This window comes from Panthera onca, chromosome A2, assembly GCF_046562875.1.
Source record: "Panthera onca isolate mPanOnc1 chromosome A2, mPanOnc1 haplotype 2, whole genome shotgun sequence".
In the NCBI taxonomy this organism is placed as follows: Eukaryota; Metazoa; Chordata; class Mammalia; order Carnivora; family Felidae; genus Panthera; species Panthera onca.
Window position 1 is genome coordinate 28,395,113 of NC_138340.1, and position 21,898 is coordinate 28,417,010.

General features: G+C 37.5%; 1 protein-coding gene and 1 long non-coding RNA gene across 11 annotated transcripts in view; one reads left to right on the forward strand and one right to left on the reverse strand.

Moving 5' to 3' along the window:
* Window positions 1-21,898, reverse strand: part of FHIT (fragile histidine triad diadenosine triphosphatase) — a 1,422,334-nt gene that overhangs the window by 899,073 nt on the left and 501,363 nt on the right. The window contains exon 1 of one of the 9 annotated variants that reach the window (XM_060633697.3): window positions 6,702-6,832. The exons of 5 other annotated variants lie outside the window; for them this stretch is intronic. The gene's annotated coding sequence lies outside the window, so the exon portion shown is untranslated. Of the gene's footprint in view, window positions 1-345; window positions 424-6,701; window positions 6,833-21,898 lie in introns of those variants that run through there. 3 more of the 9 variants (XM_078442878.2, XM_060633689.3, XM_060633698.3) reach the window with 3 other exon arrangements.
* Window positions 1-21,898, forward strand: part of LOC132679817 (uncharacterized) — a 61,797-nt gene that overhangs the window by 14,739 nt on the left and 25,160 nt on the right. For both annotated transcript variants that reach the window (XR_009610332.3, XR_009610333.3), the window contains exon 3: window positions 7,605-7,655. This is a non-coding gene — a long non-coding RNA (uncharacterized LOC132679817). The remainder of the gene's footprint in view (window positions 1-7,604; window positions 7,656-21,898) is intronic.

The following is a 21,898-nucleotide window of genomic DNA, read 5'->3' on the forward strand; positions in this document are numbered from 1 at the left end:
CAAAGTAAATAAATAAACTTAATAAAATAAAATTAAATAAATAATATTGTTTCTGTGGTGTTGGGTTTTGATTTTTAATCTTATAAAATAGACAGGTATTCCTTTTATAGTCTGAAAAAATACAGCAGTTTCTGCTTTGGGTCTTTTTTAAAGTCAGGAGGATAGGAGGAAGAGCAGCAAATTAGAGAAGCGGAGATCATGCAGGGTCCTGGGGACCCTCACTGCACAAAGCACCAGCACCTATCCTGAAATGGTTTGTGTTTTCACACAGAATTCCACTGACTGGTACATTTCCTCGAGGAGGGGAAACAAATTACACCAAGACAGATCATTTGTCCCTCTTACCTTGTGTTCTGTGGGTCAAAATCACTCAGTCCATATGAGGCTTCTGAGAGCAAATAACATACCTTACAGACCTAAAATATAGCAAGAAACCTCAGAAATGGCACCTTCTACACAGCACTTCCTGTTGTCTCTGTTTTCTCATCTTCCAAATGAACATGTGAAACTGTTACTTCACAAAGTCAATTTCTCTTTTTCAAGCAAATAAATTGCCAAAGAAATACGCTCTGAGAACACACGCTTCTCACTGACTCACTTCTGTACCTTGGTTTCATCTGGTCTGTGCCAGGGGCAGATAACTGCAAAGTGAGAACAGAGGACCTGGAAGGACGGTGAGATCACCCCATTCAGTGTCCTCAGTTTGTTCCTTCCCCAGGTGAGCCAGCCAGGACTAAAGCGGGGAGTGTCATGCTCAGTCCACCGTTTACAACTTCCATTCATAATGCAACTGTAGCTTCCCCGTTCTAGAAAATCTTAATATTTCTTTAGCTGATGTTCACAGAAATCAGACTTTGGAGTCAGGTGCAAGATACAGAGAAAAACAGAGAGCAAAAAGCAGCAAATCTAACATAATACACCAGTTAGCTTTTCCAGATGCATCTGAGAGATACTTTCAATAAAGGAAAACACCTCAAACGCTATTTGACACAGGACACTCTTGATTCTGTCATATAAAAGGTTAAAAGTTCACGCAAGGCAAAGCCAGATGGGTCATTCGGGGACATTTTTTAAAGTTTTACTTTCAGCAGCACATAATTTAAAGAGGCTTCTTTTTTGTATTTCCATTAAAACCTGACATATTCACTATAAGACATCTGGAAAATAAAATGTTAATAAGCAAAAAAGGATAACATACAATTCAACCAACAGACAACCACACTTAAAATTTCAGTACAGTTCCTTCTGGTTTCTTTCCTTTTTGAATGCTTGAGATCTTAATACATACACCATTTCTAGGTTATCTTTTCCCCTACATTATACCTAAGCATTTTACCAAGACGTTACCAACTATTTATAAATCTCAAATACTGATTGTATTCCATGGTATGGGTGTGCCAAATTTTTATTTAAAAATGTATATTTTTATACAATGTATATTGTATGTTTTAGATAATGTATATTTTTATATAATGTATATTGTATATTTTAGATAATGTATATTATCTAGGATTTTTCTACTATACGCTAATGCTATAATGAACATTTTGACAAATGAGCCTTGACCTTAAATTCTAATTATTTTCTTCAATTTCCTAAAATGGGGAATCACTAGGTAAAATAAACATTTTAAATTACCTGAAGTTTGTACCAAATTTTGTTGTTCCTAACAAAAGCATATAAAGGTATAAAGGTATTGGTGGGGTTTTTTTCAGTAATTAAGCCATATTTTAAAAACTTTGTTAATTCTGTAGATTACATAGATACAGTTTTAATGTGAAACTCTTATCACTGAATAGTTTCATCTATTCATTGTTCCTCCTTAGGCATATCTACTCCTAAGCTCTTTGTCCATTTATCCACTGAGGAAGAACACATTCTAATTGATGGTACATTTTGATCAATGACATCCAATCGTGCTTTCTTCACTAAATAAAATAAAAATAGGGCTTCTTTCAAATTGAAGTACAATTGACACATGTTACACTAGTTTCAGGTGCACAACACACTGATAAAAAATAGAACCTTTTTTTAGACATTTTTTAAAAATTATTTATTTTTGAGAGAGAGAGAGACAATGCTTGTGAGCCAGAGAAGGGCAAAGAGAGGGAGGGAGAGAAAGAATCTCAAACAGGCTCTGTGCTGTCAGCATAGAACCTGACACAGGGCTCAAACCCACAAACTATGAGATCATGACCTGAGCCAAAATCAAGACTTGGACGCTTAGAGCTTACTCAACCAGGTGTGCCCCAAATTAGAACTTTTAAAGTAGGTCTACAAACTCACTGAATTGACAAATGTGGAAGAAAACATAATTCCTGGCATGATCAGTTACAGGGTGTAGAGAAAATAGCAGAACATACTGTTTTCACGAGTATATTTTGTATGGGCTCCATTTAGTTAATGAAATGTTTCTGCAACTTCCTGGGACTGCTGATTCCAAGCATCAGATTAACAAACTGTTGAAAATAAAATGAAGAGCTACAAGGCATTTCTCTAGCATGTGGCATACGAAAATCACAAACTGTCTTTTTAAAAAAGAGTGTGTCTGGTTCACATTGGTAAACTGAACAAACCCATTTACCTCCTTTCCCACTCAAAGCACTTTCTAAATGACACGAAAGGAGTACAAAGGTGTAAACCCATAACCACAGAAAGGATGAGAAGAAGCAATGAGACAATGAGTGATTTCAAGAAAATCTGTTGACACGTATCATAGCAAAGGAAACCCCAGACTAAAGGGGGGTTTCAGCAAAGGAGAGAACAGACCTGCCCATAAAGACCCAAGTCTCAGAAACAGGAGGTACAACAGAGGGTGAGAGTGGGGTTGGTATTGGAAAGAGGGCATTGTCTATAGGTCAATATATGTAACACGGAGTGCCCTTCCTCCTGGCTCTCCATGTGGACTGGACTGAAGCCAAGCACTAGCTTCAAGGCAATTAAAAAAAAAAAGTGTCAGGAGGGCCTGGGTTGCTCAGTTGGTTAAACATCCAACTCTCAATTTTGGCTCAGACCATGATATTACAGTTTGTCAGATCAAGCCCCACCTGGGGCTCCATGCTAATAGCACAGAGCCTGCTTGGATTCTCCCTCTCCCTCTCTCCCTGGCCCTCCCCCACCAAAAGAAATAAAAGTAAACTTAAAAAAAAAGAAAGGAAAATACAAAGATCTAAAAAAAAGTTTCTGGGGAGGACTAGGACACTTATTATGGGTGTTTAAAACCTCATTCTGGCAAGTTGGGATCCCCATCCACAGGCTCTAAACTTCAACCTTTTAAACAGGCCATTTAAAAGACCCATCAGTTAAAAATTGCTCTCAAAAGGGGCACCTGGGTGGCTCAGTTGGTTAAGCGCCAGACTTTGGTTCAGGTCATGATCTCATGGTTCATGGGTTTGAGCCCCGCTTCAGGCTCTGTGCTGACAGCTCAGAGCCTGGAGCCTGCTTCGGATTCTGGTTCTCCCTCTCTCTCTCTCAGCCCCTTCTTGGCTCACACTCTGTCTCTCTCTCTCTCTCAAAAATAAATTAAGAAATTAAAAAAAAATAGCTCTCAAAGAGTCTTTCTATGGCCTCATTCTTTTATACACAACCCCAGATCACCAGGAATCTAATACTACAAGAAAGGGCACCACAAAAAAGATCAGGAGCAAACAAAACAAAAGAAAATATGACACTGAGGAAACAGTATAGAGAAAAGATACAACCTTTAAAGAAAACCTACTTAATATCCACAAGAACAATTTGAAGAGATTTGGTAGCTACACAAGGAAAACATTTTAATTATATTTTAAAGGAGCAATCCAATAACAAGAAAGATCTCCTGGGAATGATATGATTTCCTAAATAAAAGTTCCATACAAAGTTTGATGGCAAAGTTGGAGAAATCTCCGAGACAACTGACTACACCCACAAATAAGTGAGAAAAAAAATGAGATGTATAGATGACCAGACCAGGAGTTCTAAGAACAGGCTAATAATATGAGTTTCAGAATGAGCAAAAAGAAACTGAAGTGGAAAAATTATCAAAGAAATTATATTAGAAAATTTCCCAGAGCCAGAGACATGAACCTTCAAAGGATAGGAATCTACTCAGTACAAAGGAGATGAAGTGCCAGAAAACTGAGGTTAAAAAGAAATTCCTAATAGCCTTCTAAAGAGAAAAGAAAAACAAACCAACAAAAAGGTAGCCTATGAAAGAAGTAAGGATCAGAGTGACATCAGATTTATCAGCAGCAACGCTGGATGCTAAAAGGCAGTGGTAAAAATGATTTTGAAGTCTATGCCCAAAGTATCAATTCTGTTTGGAAGCAAAACTTAAAACAAAGTTGCAAGGACTCAGATAATTCACCTCCTATTCACCCTTCCTTGGAAAATTGCAAGCAAAATTTGAAAGTAAGTAAAAACAAAAACAAAAACAAACAAACACAGAAAACCCGTTAGATCCAGCAAACAGTGAATCCCACCCTGGAGGGCACTGGGCGAACCTCAAGCTAATTCTATACAGCACATCTACGGAGGAACACCCTGTGGAAATAAGAGCAAATGCAGCCCTACAAGGAAGGAGAACAATAGACCCTCATAGTAGAGGCACTTTACGAGCTTTGAAACCTTGAAGATGATGCAGGCGCATGCTTAGGAAAGGCAAGAGGATACCAGAAACCCCAGGGGAAACAAACACAAACAACTTTATAAGAACCACGTGAAATATACACTCCACACACTAAAAGATGGAATGATTTTGACAAAATGAGAAGGGAAGAGAATCCATTTGAACCTGACTCTGGGCACAGTCTCTTTTGAGTATCACAGGACATTTGACACTGTAACCATAGAGCACACTCAGGTCTGCAGTAAATAATTTCACAAAGTCCTAATTATGCAAATCCTTTTCATTAATTTCAACTTTGGAAAAATCACAAAGACCATGCTGGTGACAGCAAATGTAAATTAAACTTGGCAATGCAAAAATAATGGTAGAGCTGCCTGAGGATGGAGAGTGCAAGAGGAAGAATATTAAAGAAAAGGGTATGAGTGCTTGTAACTCATCTGCCCACGAGGAGGTAAGAGATCCTGCCCAGATTGATGAACCAATAAGGGGAAGTTTAAATTCGATTTAGAAGTGGCAAGAACAATGGGAGTTGAAAATAATGTCACATTATAGTCGGAGAATGTGGAAAGGTAAGTGTAAGTAAGCGAAATCCTTCTGTTTCTTAGAAGAAAATCAGTAATAATGGATAAAACAGATAAAATATCAACTCACGATAATGAGCTAAAACCAGGAATGAGTCATAGCTTTGCATTTAGTGGGTGCAACCAGAGGGGGAAAGGGTGGAGTTGGGAGCCATTACTTTTTATTATAAGTATTTCTAAATTATTTGATTTGTACTATGTGCTGGTTAATGTTTTCCATTAAAAAAAAGAAAATTATAAAAAGAGCAAGTGCATTGTGAGCCCTCTTTTACTAAAAGCAAAAAATAAACACTTTAGCCTGGATAAAATGTTGTCTTCTGAGTCTCTGGACAACTCTGGAGGAATAGTAAATTTCGTATAACTGGGTTTAGTTATAATAAGAGAGGAGCAAATGCAGTGCACGGAAATGAGACACATCATTATTCCCAACAGAACAATTAAGCTTTCATTAGGACTTAATGACAGGATGACATTCTAGGGTTTGGAAGGTAAGCACATCCCCTTCATTATCAAATCAAAGAATATCCAGTATTCAGAGGCACTTTTTTCTTTATCTGGATTTGCGTGGATTCTGCCTCCCTGCAAGCCCCTTCATGACCCGAGATAAAGATGGAAATCAAAAGTTCCCTATTGCTAACTGCATGTGCTCTCATTTCCTCAAGACTGCTGCCTCCTAGCCATTTCATATTAATATCACCCAATATGGACAGCAGGTGCACATTCAAATACCCAGCTAGGTACGTTTCCCAGGATGTAATTTTGAATGGGCCAGTTGTTGGATGTTAGTGAGACGCGAGTGATCCATGTTTGGACTCCCATGCCCATCTGTCCTGAAGGCCTGGTGTTCATGTTATTTAGAAGAGCCTGGGTAAACTTAACTATCACACCCTGTGTTTACAGAGAAGGTTGGTTCTGAGTTCAATTACAATCCCTAGCAGTTTAAATGATAGCTGCTGTGCTATAATCTAAAATAAATTGCTTTTCTCGAGAAGCCATGTAAGCTTTTGCACTGCAACTTAGCAGACCTGCTAGTTTTATCTCATCTGAAATTCAAGCAAAGTACAAAAGCTGGGCCTCTGAACTCCTGTGTTTCCCTGAAATGGCATTCTTCAACACTGTGGGGGCTTTCTGTATACCCATAATCCCTATCCTGGAACTAGATTCCTGGGAAAGCAACACTGTATTTCCATTTTTTTTTATGCAAGTGATCCCTCTGCATTTGTTTTTGTTTCCTCCATGCAAGCCTCACACTTCGCTTGGGCTCTGTTGAAAGAACTATATTACGTGGGGGCAGGATCTATTGTCCCTGTTCTTATGGCTAGGAAGCTGATCCACCACCACAGGCCAAGACAACAAGTGTACAGACATAGGCACCCAAATAAACCTGGCTACCACTGCAATTCTGTTTAAATTCACCTCCTTCCCGCCTCTTTACTGAGAAAGGATTAAAAGGAAAGAAAGTTGGCCAGTGCTCAAAACCTGAAGTGGAAATTCTACCTTCCCGTACCCCTTACCTTCCTCTGTATTTTCCCCAGAGGTCCCATAGGTTGGAGCTCACAACTTCCTCTCAGCACAACCAGACCCAGGGCCTTAGGAGGGGCACAGCTGCCTCAGCGCTTCGCTGATGGAGATGGTTTCTGATCCATTAGATGCCTTTCCACAAAGGCAATTGAAAGGTTTCCAACGTTCACTGCGTTCTTTCAGATTTAACAAGGCAACGTAATTAACGCTGTCGTTTTTCCACCACTCAGCAAGAGAAAATTGCCCTTCCAAAAGATTTTTCACATGTACAAAAATAATCCATTAATATTTTTCCCTTTCAGATTTTTTTTTTTTGAGATTGAGAGCAATTGGTTTGGGGTGTGCTTTGGGGTGGTATGTGCTCAGCATTTCTCTGAAAGGGGAAACTTCTTTATGCCTACCAAAAAGAACAGCCAGAACAACAACAACAAAAAGCAAAATGAACACTTTAGACCAATTCAAATTCAAACTTAGAGCCACTGTGAGAGCAAGGAAGTTTGATTCCTTTGTATCATAAGCGTACAGCCAAGCCAAGGGAGAAAATGAAACGCTCCTCTTAAATCATGTGAATCCTGCAGTCCTGTTGCATGAGTTCTGTTATAACCAGAGAGAGACAAACTGCACTGGTTCTTGACCAGGGTTCTTAGCGGGGACTAGGAAATGTCCAAGTGATAGGCATGGGGGTGGGGGGTGGCCACAGGGCAACATGTAGGGAACATGTTAAATGCTGCTCAAGGTTCTACAATGGGTTATCTCTGCACAACGAAGAATTATCTGTCCCAGGATGCCAGCAAATTCCCCCTTGGGAAACACTGACCTCAGTTGAGAGAAAGTCAATGATGCAATAAAATAAAATAAGCTCATTGCCCTGGGTCCCTCATTTTCTCTTTTTGCAGAGGCTGGGCTGTTGGCAGTGACTAAAGGAATCATCTAGTAGTTTAAAGAAGGTAAGTCACTTATTTTTTTTAAGTTTATTTGTTTATATTGAGAGACAGCACGAGTCAGGGAGAGGCAGAGAGAGAGAATCCCAAGCAGGCTCTGCGTTACTAATACACAGCCAGGTGTGGGCCCGAACCCATGAGCCTCGAGATCATGACCCAGGCAGCAATCAAGAGCCAGAAGTGTAACAAACTGACCCTCCCAGGTGCCCCAACGGTAAGCCACTTATTAATTCGGCAAATATGTATTAAGTTCTCCCTACATACAGTGTAATTAATGTTCTACATATATCACATCATAATCTTCCCATTTAGGAAGCTTAAAATGCCATTTTATCCATACAGTTCTTCCTAATGCTCTCAGTTATAAGTAATCTGTAGATAAAGAGAGAGAATAGCCTATTAGTTAGGGCTGTGGATACTGGAGCCAAAGATTCTTGGGATCTAATCCAAATTCTGCCACTTACTAGGCTCTGACCTTAGACTTGTTGCTTATTCTCACTGTCTTGCTTTCCTCCCTGGAAAGTGGGGATAATATTGCTGCTCACCTCATAAGATTATTTTGAGAATTAAATGGACATATTAATATAGTCATTAGAGGGGTGCCTGGGTGGTTCAGTCAGTTAAGCGTCAGACTTTAGCTCAGGTCATGATCTCACGGCTGGTGAATTCAAGCCGCGCATCAGGCTCTGTGCTGACAGCTCAGAGCCTGGAGCCTGCTTCTCTGGAGCCCCCTCTGTCTCTGCCCCTCCCCCACTCATGCTCTGCCTCTTTCTCTCTCGAAAATAAATAAACATGAAAATATATATATAAAGTCATTAGAACAGTGCATAGCACATGGTAAGGGCTCAAAACATATATCTTTAGAAAGTGTTTAAAATATATAATTTCTATTGAAATCATTATTGAGATAATTACAGATTCACAGGCATTTGTAAGATATAATACAGAGAGATCCCATGTACATTTTATCCAGTTTCATCTGGTGGTAATACTTGGGAAACCATAGTATAACAGCACATGAGGATACTGACATTGACACAATATACCAATCTTACCCAGAAATCCCTAAATCCACTTTACTTGTATTCATTTCAGTGTGTGTGTGTGTGTGTGTGTGTGTGTGTGTACTAAGTTTTATACAATTTTATAACTTGTGTAGGGCTGTCTCTTTTACCACTACAAGGAGCCCTCATGTTGTGCTTTTATTTACCATACCCACCGTTCTCTTGTTCCCCTCACTTCCATCCTTAAATTCTGGCATTCACTCTTAATCTATCCTCCATTTCTAACATTTTGTAATTTCAAACATGTTACATAAATGGGATCAAAACGTATGTAATTTATTGGGATTGGCTTTTTTCACTCAACCTAATTCTCTGGAGTATCACCTAAATTGTTGATCATACCAATTGTTCGTTCCTTTTGATTCCTGAGTAGAATTCCATGGGTACCACAGTTTACCTAACTATGTATCTGTTAAAAACATTTGGGCTATTTCTAGATTTTGGCTGCTATGAGTAATGTTGCTATGAGTATTTATGTACAAGTTTTTATGGGAACATGAATTTTCATTTCTCTGAGATAAATGCTCAAGAGTGTAATTGCTCACTCATATGGTACTTGAATGTTTAGTTTTATAAAATAAAAGAAAAACTGCTAGACTGTTTTCCAGAGTGGCTGGGCCACTCTCTATTCTCACTAACACTATGAACCATCAGTTTCTCTGCATACTAATAATTGGTGTTGTCATTATTTTTTATTTTAGCCACGCTGATAGATGTGTGTTGATATTATGGTTTTTAGTTGCAATTCTCTGGTGGCTAATGATGTGGAGCATCTTTTTACTGTGCTTATTTACCATCTGTATGTCTTCATTGATAAACTATCTGTCCATGTTTTGTGGTGCCCATTTTCTAATTGGGTTGTTTGGGTTTTTTACTGTTATGTTTTAGGAGTTCTTGATATATTCTAGATAATAGTCCTTTGCAAAATAGGCAGTTTTCAAATATCTTCTTCAAGCCTGTAGACTGTCTTTTCATTTCCTTCACATGGGTTTTCAAAGAGAAAGTTTTAATTTTAACGAGGTCCAACCTATCAATTATTCCTTTCATGGATTTGTGCTTTTCTGGTCAAGTCTAAGAACTCCTTATCTAGCCTTAGATCCCAACCATTTTTTTCTGTGTTTATTTTTCTAAAGTTTTAAATAATTTTATATTTAAGTTTATAACCATTTTGAGTTAATTTTGGAATAAAGTATATGGTTCATTGTTTTGGCCAGTGCTAACTGGATGTCTAATTTTCCACTACCATTTGTTGAAAAGCTGGGCTTCCTTCGTTGAATGGCTTTTGTACCCTTGCCAAAAGTCATTTGATTATGTGTATGAGGGTCTACTTCTGGGTCCCTTATTCTGTTCCATTTTGTCCTCTGCCACTACCACATTGGCTTGACTAATACAGCTATACAGTTATCTTTAATATTAGGTAGAGTGAGTCTTCTCATCTTATTACTCTATGTTACGATCGTTTTGGGTACTACAGGGCCTGGGCCTTTACATATAAATTTCAGAATAAGCTTACAGGAATTTGGTTAGAAATTGCATTCGACCTATGGATCATTTTGTGGACAACTGACATCTTTACTATGTTGACACTTTCAAGTCTCTTCATTTATTTAGGTCTTCTCCGATTTCTTCCACCAGCATTTTGTAACTTTAATAATACAAATCTTGTACATGTTTTGCTAAGTGTATATATATCTAAGTATTTCATTTTCTTTAGAAGCTTTGTAAATGGTACTGCATTTTAAATTTGGGTTTCTACATGTAGAAATATTAGTATATGTATATGCAATTGATTTTTGTCAGTATCTTGTGCCCTTGCTGAACTCATTTATTGAGCTTGTGGATGTGGTGGATTATTCACTTTTAAAGTATTAAACCATCCTTGCATACTTGGAATAAATTCCATTTGGGATTCTTTTTACACATTGTTGGATTTGATTTGCTAATATTTTGTTGAATATTTCTGTGTCAAAGTTCACAAGAGATATTGGACTATAATAAACCTTCCTTCCTCCCTTCCTTTCTTCCTCCCTCCTTCCCTTCCTTCCTTCCTTCTTTTTTTCTTTTTTGTGGTCCTTATCTTGTTTTGGTATCAGGATAATACTAACCTCATAAAATAAGTTAGGAAGTGTTTCTGCCTTTTCTATTTTCTGTTAAAGATTGTGTAAAACTGATGTTGATTCTTTAGTAGTTAGATATTTAGTAGACTTCTCCAGTGAAACCATGTAATCCTGGAGTGTGTTTTGGGGAGAATTTTAAGTACTAATTTAATTTATTTAATGGCTTACAGGGCTATTCAAGTTGTCCATTGCACCCTACCTGAGTTTAGGTAGTTTATGTTTTGTTTTGTTTTTTAATTTTATGTATTTATTTTGAGAGAGAGAGAGAGACCATGCAAGCAGGGGAGGGCAGAGAGAGAGGGAAAGAGAGAAAGAGGGAAAGAGAGAAAAGGCTCCACACCATCAACACAGAGTTCATCATGGGGCTCAAATTCACAAACCATGAGATCATGACCTGAGCCGAAACCAAGTCGAGCACTTAACCGACTGAACCACCCAGGAACCCTAGTAGTATATGGTTTTTGAATACTTGATTTATTTCTTCTAAGTAGTTGAATATATGAATATGAAATTTTCATGGCATAAGCATATTATCTTTTATTCACTGTAGGATCTGTATTCCCTATTTCTTTCCTGATACTGGTAATTTTGCTACTGTCAGCCATGCCAGTCATTTATCAATTTTATTAATTGTTTAGAATAACCTTCTTATTGGGGCACCTGGGTGGCTCAGTCAGTTGGGCGTCCGACTTCGGCCCAGGTCATGATCTCACGGTTCGTGGGTTCGAGCCCCGCATCAGGCTCTGTGCTGACAGCTTGGAGCCTGGGGCCTGCTTTGAATTCTGTGTCTCCCTCTCTCTCTGCCCCTTCCCTACTCACGCTCTGTCTCTCTCTGTCTCTCAAAAATGAATAAACATTGAAAAAAATTTTTAAAAAAAGAATAACCTTCTTATTGTTTCCTTGACTTTATCTTTTTTCTCTATCACTGATTTCCCCTTTTACCTTCATCATTTCTTCTATTTGCTTGCTTTGCTTTACAGTAAAACCTTGGATTGCAAGCACCTTGTTCTGCGAGTGTTCCACAAGAGGAGCAAACATTTCTAATACATTTTAATTTGATAAGTAAGCAATGTTTTGCAATATGAGCAGTAGGTAACACCAAATGTCACATGATCACAACTGAGCCAATGGTTCTCCTCTCTCTCGCTGCAGGGTCATGGGTGATCATCTCCAATGCTCAGATGCTCAGTCTCACTGCTCAGTGTTTGGCAGAAATCAGTGATTTTTCAGAACACTGAAATATCAGGTTCCTCCAACTGGCACTAGTGTATTTTTTGTTGCTTTAAAGAACCTATGGACAGTCCTTTGTTCCTCCATACAAGAGAAAGCTTAGGAATGTTTTACTTCGTTCTAGGTCAGGCTGCCTGCAGATATAGATCCTTTCTTGGCTACCTTATTGCCAGTTACATTAAATATAGTACATGACAAGAGTTTATTAATACTTTACTATAGTCAACATCTGTGCGAGTGTATACAATGGCCCCCATGCAGAAAAAGATTCCATTGAGCCAATCGATAGCAGTGATTCCGTTAGTGATAGTGAAAGTCATCCTATACAATAACCTTCCTCTCTCTTGTCTCCCTCACACCAGTCACGAAGGTTTTCAAAGGTAAGTGCAAGTAAATTTGTTTATCTTTCTTTATATTTTGTATTCTATTACAGTATTATAATCATTTTATATGAATATTTTTGGGTTGTCGAACGAATCATCTGAGTTTCCATTATTTCCTATGGGGAAATTCGCTTTGATATACAAGTGCTTTGGATTACGAGCATGTTTCTGGAATGAATTATGCTTGCAAAATTTTACTATATTTTTACAAGGTTTTACTGTATTTTTCTTTCCTTTTTTACTTGCTTCAGGTAGGAACTTAGGTTATTAATCTGAAGCCTTTTGTCATTTCTAGTATAAGTATTTAATGGTACAAATTTCCTTCTCAGCACTGCTTTAGGTGCAGCCTACATGTTTTGATATTTAATGTTTTGTTTTCATTTTCATTGACTTCTTTGCATTTTTAAATTTCCTTTAAGACTTCCTCTTTAATTTGTGGATACTATAGGAGTATGCTGTTTAACTTTCACATGTTTGGAGTGTTTCTGTTGTCTTTTTATAATTGATTGCTAGTTCGATTTTATTACAGAGAACACATTCTACATGCTTTCAATTTTTAAACTTCGTGTGTGTGTGTGTGTGGCCCAAGAAATGTCTATTTTAGTGAATGTTGAATGAGTTCTTGAAAAAAATATGTATTCTGCTATTGTTGGATGGACTGCTCTATATGTCAGTTAGGCACTACTGGCTGATCATATAGTTCAGATCATCTATATTCCTGGTGATTTTCTATATGGTAGCTGTATTTATTGTTGAGAGGTGACATTGAAGTTTCCAACTGTAATTGTCAACGTCTCTATTTCTCCTTAAACTCTATTAGTTTTTGCTTTATGTATTGTTTGGTGTGCATACATTTAAGATCATTAAGTTGTCAGGGTGGATTGATGCTTTTATCATTATATAATGTCTCCCTTTGTTTCTAAATATTTTCTTTGCTCTGAAGACTACTTTTATCAAATATTAATGTAGCCACTCTTGCTGTCTAAAAAATGAATATTTGTATAGTATATCTTTTTCTATCCTTTAATTTTTCAACTTCTCTAATCTCTGACTTTGAAGTGAGTTGCTCATAAGCAGCATATAGTTGGATTGTGTTTGTTTACCCACTTTGTCAATCTCTCTCTTTTGATAGGTGATGTTAGATGACTTAAAGTTAATATCATTATTGATATGTTAGCATTTCAGTCCACAATCTTATTACTTGTCTTCTATTTGTTTCCTCTAGTTCTCATTCTTTTCTTGCCTTCCTGTGAATTCTTTGAACATTGTTTTAAGGAATCCATCATTATTTTAGTGGTTTTGGATGCATTCCTTTGTACAGTTTTCATAGTGGTTGCTCTAAATATTATAATCTAATAGGTAACTTATTATAGTCTACTATTATCGATATTTTATGACTTTGAGCAAAATGTTAAAACCTCACTTCCATTTAAGTCCCTTTACCTTTCCCACTTAAAAAAATGTTTATTTATTTATTTTGAGAGAGAGAAAGAGAGAGAGAGGAAGGGGCAGAGAGAGAGAATCCCGTGTAGGCTCCATGCTCAGCATGGAGCCTGATGAGGGGCTCGAATCCACAACTGCAAGGTCACAACCTGAGTTGGTATCAAGAGTCAGATGCTCAACACACTGAGCCACCTGTGCCCCATCTTTCCCACTTTTAAAGACCATCAACTTGAGGGGCGCTTGGGTGGCTCAGTCGGTTAAGCGTCCAACTTCGGCTCAGGTCGTGATCTCGCGGTCCATGAGTTTGAGCCCCGCGTCAGGCTCTGTGCTGACTGCTCAGAGCCTGGAGCCTGTTTCGAATTCTGTGTCTCCCTCTCTCTCTGACCTTTCCCCATTCATGCTCTGTCTCTCTCTGTCTCAAAAATAAATAAACGTTAAAAAAAAATTAAAAAAAAAAAAGACCATCGACTTGAGTATCAGAGGGTGTTATAATTTTTGTTTTGATCAATCAAATACAATTTATAAAACTCATAAAGAAGGAATAGTTTAGTATATGTACCCATAAATCCCTTTCCATTATTCCCACTTCCTTCATCATTCTCCAATATTTCATTTATTATCTTTTCCTTTCTGCTTGAAGAACTTTTAGCCAGACTTTAAGAGTGAGTCTGCTAACAACAACTTCTTCTAGTTTTCCTTCATCCAAGAATGTTTTTATTTCCCCTTCATTCCTAGAGGACAGTTTTGTCAGATATAGAATTCACAGTTAACAGTTCTTTCAGTACTTAAACATGTTGGGGCACTTCCTTCTGGTCTTCATTGTATAAAATGGGGAATCAGCTGTCATTTGAATTGGTATTCCTCTATAGGTAATATGTTCTTTTCCTATAACTGCTTTCAAGGTTTTTGCCTCTTTGGATTCCAGTTTTGAACATTTAAAAGAAATCCATGCTTTGGATTTCTTCTAGTCTATCATGTTTGGGTTCCAGTGAGCTTCTTAGATCTATACATTTGTGTATTTCACCAAATTTGGGGAAGTTTTCAGCCATTATTTCTTCAAACACTCTTTCAGGACCCTCTTCTTCTGGACTCCAATCATATGGATGTTGGATATTTTGTTATTGCCCACAGGTCCCTGAGGTGTTGTTCACTTTTTCGATCTATTTCCTCTCTATAGTTCACATTGAGTAAATTCTATTGTTCTCTCCTTGTATTCAATAATACTATCATCTCTCATTTCCACCCTGTTAAGAATATCCAGTATTTAAAAAAAATTTTCTCCTATTGTAATTTTCAGTTCTATAATTTCCATATGCTTCTGTCTTATAATCTCTATTTATTTTCTGAGATTTCCTATTTTTTAAATTTGTATCAGAAGAATTTGTAATTGAGGTAAATTATTTACATAGCAGCTGCTTTTAAATCTTTGTCAAATGATTCTAACATCTGATTCATCTTGGTATTGGTGTCAGTTGATACTCTTTTCTCATTCAATTTGTGATTTTCTTGGTTCTTGGTATGATGGATGATTTTTAAATTATATCCTGGATATTTTGTTTATTATGCTAGATGACTCTGGATTCTAATTGAATTCTTTATTTTAGCTGGCATCACCCATAAAATTAATCATGTGGCTACTTTTATGAGCTGTAGTTCCAATGGCATTCTAATGTTCACACTGTTTGAGATGTTATTTTGGTCTGCTTTATTTATCTAATGTCACTAGGACTCCTAATGTCCCTTCATCCATCTCACTGCCTCATGGGGTGGAGGAGGTTTCACCAGACTGGGCCTTAGGTGTCTCTCAATGGGAGAGGGATATGGTGAGATCTTGTAATGGTACCACCAGCTGCCTTGGGGTCTCTGAGCAAGATAAGATAAGAGCATTTTAGGCATATGGAGACCAAGAAGCTTCCTGGTTGGCCATTTATTGTGGCCGATCCCCCTTGCTGGTTATGCCTACTTGCTATAATGTCTCTGGGCAGGTGAGAGGCATCTGAAGCCTGCAGAAAAATTGATTTTTTGGATTCGTCCATTTACTGTAGCTGGGTCTCTCCTACTGTTCTGCCTTCCAGTCTCAGTATCTTTTATTGGAAAGGAGAGTCTCAGGTTTAATGGGGAAGGAGAGCATTTCCTCTGGCCAATTATTTTTGGTGAAGCTTTGATTAATCCCCTTGCTGGTGGTGTCAAACTTGTTTGATGTTGCCAGAGAGACCCTCATTCAACCAGGGAAAGAATCAACTTCTCTGGGCTTCCTCCTGTCACTAGGTTGGGCACTGGGAAACACCTGGTCTGTGTGGCTTCTTCTTTGGGGAGGGAGGACTCTAGACACCCTACTACAGTGCTGTTCTTCTAGTCCTGGGGTCTCAAACCAGCTCACCTTCTTCTCATCACCTTTCAGAGCCCTTATTTGGTTGTCTCGTGCTTCATTTCTGGAATTCATAATTGTACCTTATCATAGGGAAAAGTGGGTCTACATCATTTTTGCCAGGCCAGAAGTCTCTGTTTATTATATTTCTAATTGTATATTTCCATTCAAACTTTTTATGGCACTTAACCCTTTCTGGCCTTATATTTATATATACATTGACAGATATGAAGATTTAAAACTTCTTGAGAATTTCTCTTTGCATACTTTACAGTGCCTTGAACATGGTAAGTTCTCCCTGAATAACTCTTATGAATGAATGTATGAGTAAATTAATGAATGCTCATGTATATTTTCTTGTGGCTGTACAATGAAGCAAGCCCTACCTGTTCAGAGAGAAGTTCTTGGCAGAATGTAAGCATGATTTATAAGCATGGCACAGGAGTAACAGTGAGAATCTTGCTCAGTGTATTTACTAAAACATGGCTCTAACATATGCCCACTTGGTCATAAACTCCCTGAGGTCACCACACTCATTTTTCTGTTACTAGCAGATCAGAAAATATGGTAATCCTGGGGCAGACCTCCCCACAATCACTTCCTATATTATTTCCCTCTAGCTAGCTTATACCCTTGCATACGCTCACACACACACACACACACACACACTTCAATCATTCAATCTTCCACAGAAGGTAGGAAGTCAAAAAGGGAAATGTGTCACATTTTCTTTCTAAAAATGAAACCACCACATCTCCAATAAAAGATGAGAATGAAACACTGATGCCTAATAACACATGGTACAAAACAATATTGCCAGGAAACTCCAAGTTTTTAGAACTCGTAGAAACATCAGTAAAGATAGCATGTAAGAGATAGAGGGCCCCAGGCAAAGAATGCAATAAAATGTAAGGCCAGCCCCCTGCTGGAGCTCAGAAGTAGGAGTGATGGAACAGCAAGCAACAAGAGACCCTGGGCAACTGAACTCTCCCACAGAGCAGGAAAGGACTGGAAATGAGGGCTTTCAAATGGAAAAGGCCTGATGCCTGACCTCCGATTTAACTACTGGTATCATGCACTGTTATCAATTGGTATAAACCTTTGGTCTTTTAAGATCCCCTGGCATTCATCCCTCCTATTTGCAACACATACTTATCTCCATTTTGGTTTTTGGTTTTCCACAAGCAAGTTTTAATTTTTAATGAAGTCAAATCCACTACTCTTTTATGATCTTTTCTTTTTGCCTTTAAGTTTGTAAGATCCTCTCTCACTATAGTTGGGATACTCATTTCTATGTTGGTTTTCTAATGATTGATTTTGTATATTTATTGCTTTTAATTAAGCTGAAATTAATTTTAGGGTATGGTGCGAGAAAGACTAAAATTCTTCCAACATGAATGCATTCTTTTTTTATTTTTTTAATATTTATTTATTTTTGAGAGAAAGAAAGACAGAGTGTGAGTGGGAGAGGTGCAGAGAGACAGGGAGACACAGGCTTCAGGCTCCGAGCTGTGAGTGCCGAGCCAATGTGGAGCTCAAACTCACGGACTCACAGACTGTGAGATCATGACCTGAGCAGAAGTCGGCTGCCCAACCGACTGAGCCACCCAGGCACCCCTTAAATGCATTCTTGATAAGTAAAAAGTAAGTCTTCCTAGAGTAGAAAAGTCAGCCTAGACACATGCTGCTCAGCTTTCTAAACAGGAATGGAAAGAATAGAATGGCATGGAATACTTTTCTTAAATAGCGAAAACTTCATTGTGTTTCAGTGGGGACTTAAGAAAACTTTCCTTCTGTATTTCTTAGTGTCTCTTGTCCTTTCTGTAGAGTGGGGACACAGATATCATCCATGGTATCCTCAAGGATAAGATAATTTCTTAAGCTCATCAAGTCTTCTGAGCACATTCCATGTAGAAGATTTCCCAGTACCGATCACACTGCATAGAGAGAGCCCTCCTGGAGAATGTGACCAGTAGAAATAACACTTCACAAAACATGAAATGGTCTATCAAAGGCTTCCCTCTTTCAGGAATGGTCTCAGAAGAAAAATAAGTCTTGGTACTTAGAACGTATTAGATGTTACCTCTCAAAATTCTCTTCAAGTTTTATCTGTTTAATTTAAAAGCAAGCAATGCTTCAGTGTTGGCATTTCTGAGTTAGGGGATGTCAGGACAATAAAAGTTGGATTAAGCAGGGGGAATTTACACGCTTGTTCTATTTAATAAATGGTCTTGGGGAATTCTGAAAATAAAATAGTCTCATTATTAGTTGGCAGTTAACATAGCTGACAGCCAGGGAAGAACTATCCAACTTGTGTCATATTCCCACAGGTGGGTCCATAAAATACAATATTCTTCAGAATACACAGCTTGTCCACCTGCATTCATCCTACAAGGTATACTGACTTCTTGCTATGAATCTGGACCTGAAGGGAATTCACAATAAAAGATGTCTGTTGTCCTCACAAAAAAAAACAGCCAAAGTAGGTATACCCACTCAGAGTTATCAAAAACCACATGTCTAATTTCTGGATTATGCTAAACTAGATTGGGAGGGTAGAGTCCTCTCATAATGCCCTTGAATGAAGGCTGTCAAAATCTTTCTTTTAGCCATAAAATTATATCATCGGGTAAAATCTAAACAGAAGTCCAACATATAAAATAGAACAAAAGACAAAAGCATAAATTCCCTGGTCCAATGGGGAGCAGTGTTCCTAGAGCATTGCCCTCCTCTAAAACACACTCGTGCACGCACCCACTCTCACATTCCCTGGAGCTTCACGGAGCAGTCCCAAAACCACTGTACTTGATGAATTGATGGAGGAACAAATAGAAATGTGATAAAGCAAGCATAGTAGGATGTTAATGGCAGACTCCAGGTGTGGGTATCTAGGGAGATCATTGTAAATTTTTTTCAGTTTTTCTGTATGTTTAAGTTTTTTAGAATATAATGTTGGGGGAAATAAAACCTGTCCTTGCTTCCTATATTTTGAAGTTCTGTTATTAGTTACATAAACATTTATTTATTATTATATGTCCTTGATGAATTAAGCCCTTTATCAGTATGAAATGTCCCTCTTGTTTTTGGTAAACCTTCTTGTCATGGAAGGCTTACTTTGAAGTTTACTTTGATTAATAAAGTCACATTGACTTTCTAAAAATTAATGTTTGCATGGTATATATTTTTCATTCTTTTCATTGTCAACTCTTTGTATCTTCATATTTAAAGTACAGGTGGTGGAGTCAGCATATAGTTAGTTCTTATGTTTTTATTCATACTGACAATCTCTGACTTTTAATTGAGGTGTTAAGTCCATTAACATTTAATGTAATGATATGATTGTGTTTTGATTTTATTATATGGCTCTTCATTTAATATGTGTGCTGTCCATTTTCTTCTATCTTGCCCTCCTTCTTCTTTCTGTTAAAATGGATATTTTTTTCACATTTCCATCTTATTGCCACTGTAGCCTTTTTAATTATACCTCTTTGTAGTGTGTATGTGTGTTTGACTTAGGTCTGACAACATGCCAGACTCTACCCAAAATTAATATAATACCATTTCACATAAAATGTAAGAATCTTTGAATAGTGTAGGTGCATTTACTACTCCTATGAGCATTGTGCTATTGCTTGTCACATGTTTTACTTCTACATATATTATAAACCCCACAGTACAACATTATTCCCATTGCTTTAAACATGAAGTTATCCTTTAAGAAATTATAAAAAGATAAAAAACAGCATTTTTAAAAATATGTATTAATTCATATATTTGCCATTTCTAATATTCATCATTTCCTATAGATCCAAGTTTCCGTTTGGTATCACTTCCCTTTAGCCTAAAGCACTTCCTTTAGCATTCCTTGTAGTGCAGGTTGGCTAGTAATACATTTTCTTAGATTTTATTCATCTGAAAGCGTCTTCATTTCAGGTTCATTTTTGAAGTACAGTTAACCCTTGAACAACATGGGTTTGACCTGTATGGGATCACTTATATGAGGACTTTTTTTCAATAAATACAGTACAGGGCTGTCAACATATTTTCTTTTCCTTATAATTTTCTTAATAACATTTTCTTTTCTCTAGCTTACTTTATTGTAAGAACATAGCGTATAATACATGAAACATACAAAACGTGTTAATCTACTATTTATGTTATTGGTAAGGCTTCTGATCAATAGCAGGCTCTCAATAGTAATTTTGGGGGAGACAAAAGTTCTTTGTGGATTTTCAACTACACTGGGGTCAACACCCCTATCCCTTGCATTGTTCAAAAGTCAACTGTAATTCTATATTCACTGTACATAGAAATCTACGTTGACATATCTTTCCATCCTGCATTTCTTTTTGCATATCATTCCATTGTCTTCTGGATTAATAGTTTTTCTTTAGAAGAGTAAAATAATTCTTACTATTGTCTCTTGTATAGAATGTGATTCCCACCCCCCACCCCCCCCACCTCCGCCCTCTACAACTTTTCTCTTTACCTTTAAATTTTAGCAGTTCGGCTATGGCATGCTTGGGTGTGGCTTTCTTTGTATTTATCCTGATTTCGTTCACTAAACATCTTAAACTTATAAGTTGATGTTTTTCACCAAAGTTAGGAGACTTATGGCCATTATTTCTTAAAATATTTCTTTCTGCCACACTTTCTCCTCTTTTCTGAGACCCCAATTATACAAATATTAGACTGCTTGCTTTGGTCCCATATGTCTCTGAAGAGTTTTTTTTTTTTTCTTTTTTTTCCTCTGTTCTTCAGATTGGATCATTTCTATTGATCTGTCTTAAGCTTAGTGACTCTTCCTTTAGTCTCTAATCTGCTGTAAGGCCATTATTAATTTTTCATTTCAGAAATTATCCTTTGCAGTTATAAAATATCCATTTGGTTCTTTTTTTATATTTTACACGTATTTATTTGAAAGTTCCCATCTTTTCATTCATTTTATGTCTTTCACTTTATGTCCTTTAAATCTTTAAATATATTAATCACAACTCTTTTAAAACCATATCTTCTAATTCTAATATCTAGGTTAATTCAGGATTTTTTTCTATTGATTGCTATTTTTCTATTGATTGCTATTTTCCTAGGGCAACTGCATTGTACTGTCTTCCTTAAGAGTTTTGTTCTGGCAGGCAATTATACTACTAAGAGATCATCTTTATCCTTTCATTGTGAGAGTTGGTCTATTGTGATTCTCTCCTTGGTCCTAAAACATGGCCTTCCTCTAGAGCATGGCCCTCACTCGTAAGGCTGTCCTTTCTGGGGTCTCAGTTGAATGCCCAAATATTCAATGAAGTCTCTCCTCTCTCACTATAATAGAATTCCAACATCTCCCAGCTCTAGTATCTTTGTTTGACTCTTGGTCTCATAGCATCCAACCTCTGCTAGGCCTCAAAGAGTTTTGTCCTGCTTATGCACACCAAGTCCTCACATAATGACCAAAAAGGATCCTCCATGCACACTTCTAGGTACCTTCTCCCATTCATCTCATTTTTCTTCAGTACACTACTCTGCTAATTCTAGCCACCCAAAAGCCTCAAACTACAAGCCCCACCTCCTCAGTTCACTAAGACCATCACCTAATGCTTGGTTCCACCTCCTTACTCTCTGGGCCAGTGAATGCACCTCTAGGCAGAACACC